Raw genomic sequence first — 9,542 nt, forward strand, 5'->3', positions numbered from 1 at the left:
TGCAATTAACCTCTTGATGTGAGTTCATTTCTAAATAAAACAAAATAGAGATTATATTTAATAAATATAAGATCAGTAATGATAGTCAAATCTAATCCTAAACTAGATATACTCTATGCCTTGATCTCTAAAAAATAATCTGTTGTTTTATCACCATATAATGTTTTGACGTTTTTTAATTAAGAATCTATCACTAGCAACATTTTGAAGATCTTTAATAGCAAGACTTGTTACATAAGCACTGGCTCAGTTGTACTTAGGTGGGCACCTTTGTCATTGAGAGAAAGCATTTGAGCTCCCAGAGGTCATGCTGACAGAAATAATACGTAAGATTTTAGTACAGGGTAGTTTTCCAAAATCATTTCATTCTTCAGCTTTTCATAGTTGATTGCAAGTACAGCGGTTGTTTGCTAGTTTAAGCTCCAATATGTTACACAACTAAAAAGAAAACGATAGATGGAAAAAGCTGTTGACTAATTGGTGGGGAGGGGGAATCAGGTGCACACCCAAGGGTCATTATAGAGTGTAGAAACAACAAATTGCAATTCTATGCAAACAACTGGAAAATGGGGTATATCATTTGTAAGAGAGAATAGCAGAACTGTAAGATGAATTCATAACAAATCATTCATCAGTTTTTGCCAGGAGAATACTACATCTTTGTTAGTATGTCTGTCTGACATTTTTTTCCTGAATTTTCTCTTTTTATATATTCATATACACACTGATTATACACGTTACACCACATAACTTGAATTTTTAAAGTTTTTCATATGCAAATATAAATATACGTGTTATGTGTGTCTATACATATATTCTAAAATCGATTACATATTTATATTTTAGACATTTATAGTCAAATTATATGCATATAATCATAAAAGTGCATTTTTTCAAATTGATAAATATATCAAAAGTCAATTCATACAAGGGTAGCCATGTGTTGCCACTTATTTTCATAACAAATCCTAAAAGGGAAAATGAGTCACCAAGTTCAGCTCTAGCCCTTTGCTTACAAATATTTTTTTCCTATCAGAAAATGACAAAACTAAAAACAAAAAAAGTATGTAAGTTGAAATCTCATTTAATTCTATTGCTTCAGCAAGTCAACTGGAAGATTGCAACCAAGAGGGGAAAAAAAAGCCCCCACACAATGAAATCAGTCTGCTATAAAAGGGGACACATGCCAGTTTTTCTTCCCCAATGGCAGATGCCACACCCTAAAGCAGACAGAAGGCACTGCAGCCTGTAAGAGAAGCACAACACAAAGCCGGCAGGACTTGGTTTTGTCTTTTAAACCATGGAGAATGCTAAAATACCTTTTCTAATGCATCTTTGCTCAAGATAAATAGTGGACTCATATTTATCCAACTTTTCAAACACACCTCAGGAAAACAAAATAAAAGCCTCACAATTCATTTAAAAATCCAGGGCTTAATAAACAAAACAGCAATTGTTAGGGGTCTGTTCCAAAGTGATGAAATAGGCTCATGTTTCACAAAAGGACAATTGGACAATTTCAAGTACAGTTTACAATCTCTACCATGTCTCTTGCCTCAGTTATACCACAGGGCAACTCAACCTTCTTTATGATGAAATAAGGTAACAAAATCATTGCATTTGTTTTTCTTAATGAGTTCCTTAATTTTACACCTCTTGCCTAAATTTCAAGCCACAATGACAACTTTAATAAGTGACTCTAACCACAAGGAAGCTTTGGAGGTGAGGGCTGAGAGCTGCCTATGGCCTGGGCCACTCTGCTGGCAGACCTCCCACCCACAGGACTCTCCCCAGGCCTTTTTTTAGCCAGAGGATTACCCCATTATTTTGTTAAACATTCCTTTTTGGTTACAAAAGATTTTCTTTTTCCTTTTTCTTCTTTTCTTTTTTTTTATTATATGAAAATATTAATATTCAAATACTGCTCCTTTTGAATAAGTTTTAGAGCGCTGAATAAAAGCCTCTTCAGCTTGCCCACTGAAAGATTGAGCCAGATGGTAGTTTAAGAATTCCACAGTTCTGTTCTTTTTGCTTCTTCGTGGCCCATCATAATGTTTGCTTTCAGATTAGTCCCTTCTACTGTTCTACTTATTTACTCGATGGCTGAAGTTATCACGATTCACTGCTCATCATATTTCTCAGTATTCTTTACGTAATTTGGAAGCAATTTAGAATAAAGCCCTGTCAAGGTTTTACAAATAAGAACTATTAAAGAATAAGGCTTTGGATACTTGCTTTCCTTTTAGATTTATGAGAAATGCGATGAATGGAGCTAATGGGATTTCCCTACTGATCTTGGTCAGGGACTTAAAAAAGCACTAAACAATTGTCCTTTTCACTTCTCCGATTTAGACATTAGCAGTGAATGATTGTGAGTCAGTGCAAGATACGAGATACAACATTTGATCTGAAACAACTATGCAAATTATCACGGGCCCCTAAGTTCAGAATTCAAAACAATTAGAAGGATTGGAAGGAAAAAGAAAAAAAACAAGCAAAAACTATTTTTAAATACAAGAACTAAGATGAAAGAGTAGCTCTATTACACTAAGAAAACTAGAGTGGGGGTAATAAAACACATGGGGATAAACTACATTTCATCATCAACAGATATACCTAGAGTCTACTTTGTCCCGTGTCCTGAGAATAAAATGATGAATATCACCTTGGTCCTCTCCTTAGTAGGGGAGATAAAGATGAACAATTGCACTGAAACACTGAGGTCTGCCCTCAAGGTCATGGAAGATTGGGCCAGTTTAGACTTGCCTCTCTAACCACACTTCCTGACCTGGGCCATCAGCAGACACCTGACCCTGACCCACAATCTGCATAGCTCTGGCTTGACGTCAGGGACCCACCATTGTTGAGCCTGGACTTCCAGAATATTGAATCAAATTCATAATCGGGCCCTAAACTTTCTCTCTGAAGCCCCTGGAAACAGTAACAGCAATAAAAACCAATGAAGAAACACCTTATTGCATTTTAAGGCATCATGCTTTTTATCTTATCATGGACTGTTCATGTCGTGAATGGTGTGTAATAAAGATTTTTTTATTACAGCCCAGTTATAACTTTTCTATAACTTTGAGACAAACGTGTTCAATGGCATTTCTTTTCCTTCATTTCCATTACTGTCCTCATTCATTTTGCCATTGTTGAAAATCATTAGTGAGTGCTTTTCAATATTCTCTCCCTCATTGTTTCATAATCATCTATATGGCTGCTATCATCTATGACTTGCTACTTAGGTGAAGGCACTTTATAGATAACTCCACTCTAGTTCCTCAAAAATAAACACTTGGCTGGTAAACATATTTGAATAATATGTAATAACTACATATAGAAAAAAGTCATTTGGAGGTCTAATCACCTATATTTTTCTGGAAAGGTTTCAGTGACTTATCTGAGGGCCATCTGGGTCTTTCTCACAGATGAGATTAATTGCTTCATGGTACATGTAGACTTTGAAAATAAAACTATTTATCAAGCACAATAAATCCCAAGCAACTACAACTCATGTGCATTAATGTAGTAAGTTCCTGATTTTTATTTCAGCCCACTTATATTCAATTGCTTTGTCCCTAATTCATTACAAGAGTCAATGGGAATCATCAAGGGTAAATTATTGACAGACATCTGATTGTTCTGATGAGGACCAAAGGACTTGGTTACATAGTTTCCTTATAGAAAATAACATCCTTTAATTGAGGAATTTGCTTATTATGCATTTTCCTAAAAGTGCCCAAGTAATTAAGTATAGAGACCTTTTTTCCTCACCTAACTTAAAGGAATGTTTCTCCCTGCAACATGTTAGTCTAAGACTTAAATTCAGCATCTTGTCTTTTCATCAGGTGACCCCTTTCTCCAGCTGTTCTTTCTGTGGTGCAGTGACCCTCTCAAAGACCATGAATGCTGAGAGATTTCCTTCCCTGAGCATAAGCCCTTGCCTACTCTGCATCAGCCCTATATGAGGCCCTGTGCCCATCACAGTGAACAGTAAATAACTTATCCCATCAAAGGTAATACTTGTTAAACATTCATCAAATGATCATACCAATCTACGTATAACTGCTCTGAAGAAGTGCTGGGAGCCATTAGCCAAGTAGGTATGACAATTTCCTTGCCAGCGTACCCCATGTTGCAGTGACATTGAATGTAGGTGACCTTGCTCAAGGACCAAGGCGGATTAGGGCGTTCCCGGTTTAGGTTCCAGGTTTAAGGTTTAAGATTATTCCTGCTGGGAATAGGGCGTATCCTGCTGCCTGAGTTCCCCTTGAGTTCTCACGGGATTCAGACAGTATATTTTGGAGATAGAAGCCCAGTGGAGGGGGATTTGGGCAGAGAACGTGGATTTCCCCAGAACGTGTTTGTAGACGGCTGATGTGAGTTCGGGAATAAAGAGTCGCTGTTTGAATCTACAAGCTGTGTGGTGGCTCGTGATTGTGTGCCCAGCCAGACTGCGGCAAAGAAGGACCCATGCTTCCACGAGGAAAATAACTGGAGAGTCTGACAGAGTCTGTGGCCCAAGGACAGGCTTCCCTCTGTCTCCCAGAATGTGACCTTGGCTAAACAAGAAATCAGTCAATCCATAAAAGAAGGGAAGAGGGTCCTGGACAGCAGGGGTCGGGGGTTGGGATTAGAGTAGTAGGACAGGTGAGTCTGGAGTATTGCCAAGTGGGAGCTGCTATGCTCTGCCTGGCAGCCCTGATGAAGTCATAGACTGTATCCAACAGCTTCAGAAAGAAACTGAAAGGTCTTAGAGGGAGCTTGATACCAGGTCAGGGCAGGAGCCCACTGACTGCTGGGGGATCAGCTCATTGGACCTGGAGCCAGAGTAATAGAAGCTAGATTGAAGGTCAGGTTCCAGGAGTCTAGGCTCAGGCTTCTGGGACCAAGGAGGCCTAGCCATACTCATTCAGATCAAATCTATACTGAGGTTCCTACTATATTATGATATTAAGAAATAATAGGAGGTAGGCATAAGGCACATGCCTATTATCCCATCAATTCAGGAGGCCAAGGCAGGAGGATCCCAAGTTTGAGACCACCCTCAGCAATTTAGTGAGACCTATCTCAAAATATACTTTTTTTTAAAGGACTGGGGATAAAACCCCTGGGTTCAGTCCCAAAAGAGAAAAGAAAGAAAGGAGATCCTAAAAGTTAGTTTATTTTAATGTTTGCATTCTGAAAAAACAATGTAGTTGGCCTCAAAAAATACAATGGGGGTGGCTGGGGTTGTGGCTCAGCAGTAGAGCGCTCGTATGGCACATGAGAGGTGCTAGGTTCGATCCTCAGCACCACATATAAATAAATAAAATAAAGGTATTGTGTCAACTACAACTAAAAATATTTTTAAAAAATTCAATGTAATACAAGTGTGCTTTTCAGCTCTTTAAGACATTGCGGGGGGGGTTCTGGGGACTGAACTCAGGAGCACTTGGCCACTGAGCCATATCCCCAGCCCTATTTTGTATTTTATTTAGAGACAGGGTCTCGCTGAGTTGCTTAGTGCCTCACCATTGCTGAGGCTGGCTTGAACTCTCAATTCTCTTGTGTTAGCCTCCCGAGAGGCTAGGATTACAGATGTGCACCATGGTGCCCAGCTCATAGACATTTATTTTTAAATTAAGTCATAGGGCCCTATAGGCAGTGTGGACTGGTAAGAGACCACAAGGTTAAAAACAAAAACTATGACAAACAGCTTTTAATTGAGTCATCATATCTTTAGGACTAGATGTACACCTTTACTTGGCAACAAAACCAAAGTCTAAATTCAGAGTTCTTTGTAAATGGCTCTCTTTATCACCTGTTACTGTCTGTTAGTCAGGCATTGTTTAAGTGAGAGAAAAGAGATGGTGGAGTTGGACAGAGTGGAAAGAATCAGGGGGATAAGTGAACTGACCCCAAAGGATTGGCCACTCAAGAATGTGCAGGTTATGCGTTGCTCCAGGCCGAGGGTGGCGCTGGGGTTCAGCCTGAGCCTTGATTGCCACTCACTGAGCCCTGGCCCAAGACTGAGTCCTCTGGAGAACTGAGTCTGCTACTTTGCACAAAGGACTCTGGACACTGACAGTGGCCCTTCAAGGGAGAGATGGTGATGAGATGACAATGAAGGGCTTGGGATTAGATTAGATGAGGTAAGGGGAGGGAAGGATTGAGCTCTCAGCTCTTGCCTCTTTTTCCTCTCCTCCCCTTTCTGGCCCAAACCAATAAATGAAGCAGCTGGAAAGTCCAGCTTTTATCCCCCACCATCCGTTCTGTTCCACCCTATCCCTCTCTCCTTCCCAATTTTCTCCACCCAGGCCCCACTGCTCTGAGGAGCCAACTTTTAGACCTAAAGGAAACTTAAGGTCTAGGAAGCTGAGGGCAATCCTCAAATCCGTACAGTGAGAGTCTTCTCTATCTTATATAGGAATCTGTGAGACTGAGAAATTGTGTTACTTTGCCTTCTGTTACTATAGCAAAATACCTGAGATAATAGCCTTATAAACAGAAAAAAAAGGTTTATTTTGGCTCAGAGCTTTGGAGTGTGAGTCTATGATTGACTGGCCTCTTTGCTTTGGGTTCAGTGGTGAGGCAGCACAGCATGCTGAGAGCTTGTGGGAGAGCCAAACTGCTTGTCTCATGACCAGAAAGCAAAACAAGAGAAAGGAGGACACAATACCCTTAAAGGGCACATCCATAGGCCCCACCTCTCAAAATTTCTACCACCTCAGAGCCACTGTTCCAGTGCCACACTGGGGACAAAGCTTTTAACACATGGGCCTTGGGGCACAGGCCAAACCTAAAGTACAGCAGAGATGCTCCATGGAAAACCCTTTCAAAACAAATGAACAATGCGTCAGACACCCAACCATGAGTTACTACCAGTCCCCCTTTTCTGGGCCACCTGCCTCAAAGCACCATTGGTGTCACTGATAGAAACAATGCTCTGCAGTGTCACTACTTGTCTGCCCTGCTTCTTCCCATTTGCCAGAGGCCAGAGATCTCATTTGCAGTCCCTCACAGGAGGCACGAGAAGAAAGCAGTAGCCTGGGCTGGGCAGTGACTCTGCCTGGGCAGTGTCCTCGCTGTGCATCAGGCCTGGGCTTGCTGCCATCTTTCCACAGGTGTGAATCCTTAGGGCAAGCCACCTTGCATCTGTGGAGGAACGAAACAAGAGGCCAGTTGGGAACTGGTACCCAGCCTGTGCTGCTGGGGCACGCAGCACTTTCTTCTCACCCACTCTCTGTTCAGGGATAGTGCCAGTCAGAAATAGCTGTGTTTACTCAATGCACCAAGCCCTGGGAGGCTGCAGTAGGCTTTGTAACTATTACTACTTCACATTTACTGAGTTTGATCCTATGTCCAGCACTTGGCACACAGAGGGCAGAGAAGGAGGTGCCAAATTCAGTATCTATTTTTTAGTAACAGAAGTCCCAAATTTTTTTTTTAAGAGAGAGAGAGAATTTTAATATTTATTTTTTAGTTTTCGGCGGACACAACATCTTTGTTTGTATGTGATGCTGAGGATCGAACCCGGGCCGCACGCATGCCAGGCGAGCGCGCTACCGCTTGAGCCACATCCCCAGCCCCAAGAAGTCCCCATGTTTAGCTGAGCATATGACCATCTATTGAAAAAAGAAAACAAGACCACATTACCCAGATCTATTTGAAGATGGGACTGCCCAGGCTCTTAAGGTGTTCTTAGGGCAGCTCAGTTATTCTTCTTTCAGACTTCATTTTGAGAGCAAGAAACAAACTTCTATCTTGTTTTAGCTATGACTTGGTGGGGGGGGCTTTTATTTTCCTCCTTTTTCTTGTTTTGTTCTTTTCTCAGTAGGAGAACAAATCTAACCCTAACTGACACCTTTATCAGTTACGGTTTCTCATTTGATTCTCACAACACCCTCAAGCCATTCCTTCCTCCCATACAAAACAAGAGCAGTGGCAGTGCCTACATCACTGGGTGCTGGGGACTGGAGAGAAGAACTCCCACATCACTCTGAGCACAGTGCCTGGCGCACCATAAGTATTTGGTCACTAGTCTTTATCTTATTGAGGACCTTCCATCTCTCTAGCTGGATTGTCAATTCGTCAGGGACAAAATCCACATCTCCAATCTCTCTTGTATCTTCCCCTACACTCAGAACCATCCTGACCCTACAGCAGGCTCTTATCACTTCATTGCCAGGAGAACTTCGGGACTGAGCACAAACATGCAAATAAAATTATTGGAAGCATTTTCAAGTTGTTTCCTTCAATGCAGAGAATGGGTGTAGTTTCTCAACAATGGCTTCCTATGTGACTGACCGCTCATTTAAAATGAAGGCAGGATTCCTGACTCGATTTTTTTCATTTGCTTAAAAGATACAAGAAATTTTTCTTAAAAGGGGAGGCCAATCTCTTATGGTGATAGATAGGCCAAGCTGTGTTCAGAGGGCTACTGCTGTCAGAAAACAACTCTGATTTCCCATCTTCCTGTCTAGATGTCATCACTCCGGTTGGCTAAAGGAGAATCCTATGGTCATGAGATTTGTACCTGTAGAGAGCATGTGCTTTAAACATGCTCAGTGGTTGGCACTTCACAGTAAGTCCTGGTCTACCCGAGTTCACGTGGCACTTGTTTATCAACAACATAATTCTTAGTGCCAACCATACAAAGTTGGTTTTATATTGACCCCAAGAGAAACAATGCAAAATAATCACCCTTTCCCAAAGCATAGTAAAACTCCTGTGGTTTTTAAAACCAGAGCAACAACACATGTAAAAAAGCCCATGGGTTATTTTAAGTGAACTTATTTTTTAATTTCATTCTCTTTTCACCATATGCTGTTTATTTTTTATATCCTACATAGGCTGAAAAGTGAAAATAGACCAGGCCACTGTGTTTCATTTTGGGCACATCATTTCAAGGATGACATACATAAACTCTGGGAAGTTCAGAAAAAAACAAAGATGATTTTTTAAAAGACTTTTATGTATAACTTAAGAAATAATATTTTTAAAGCTCTATATATTCCTTAACCAAGCAAACTGCTTCCCACTGATTCAAGAAAGTTTTACCACCAAGGGCTTCATGATCTGTAGACAGAAGTAGATTTGCATTCCCTCCCAGCTCTACATTTATAGGCTGGGGCAAGTTTTGGCAACTTACTTGACTTTGTTGTATACATGAAACATATGAAACACTAAATACACTGTCTACTCCATATGATTTGGAAGGGGGTAAGAATTCAATGAGAGACTATAAGGCACTTAACACATTTCCTGGAGTTAAATGGGTAAGGAGGGGCATGTACATGTGTTTTATTTTTTAATTTTTTTAAAGAGAGAGAGAGATAATTTTTTTAATATTTATTTTTCAGTTTTTGGTGGACACAACATCTTTATTTTATTTTTATGTGGTGCTGAGGATCGAACCCAGCACCCAGCACATGCCAGGTGAGCGCGTTACCGCTTGAACCACATCCCCAGTCCCATGTGTTTTAATTTCTAAATATAATAGCTGTCTGTCATGTGATTTCAGGAAACCAGGCACATTCTACTCAACCCCAAATATT

Source organism: Marmota marmota, unplaced genomic scaffold (assembly GCF_001458135.2).
Source record: "Marmota marmota marmota unplaced genomic scaffold, marMar, whole genome shotgun sequence".
Classification (NCBI taxonomy): domain Eukaryota; kingdom Metazoa; phylum Chordata; class Mammalia; order Rodentia; family Sciuridae; genus Marmota; species Marmota marmota.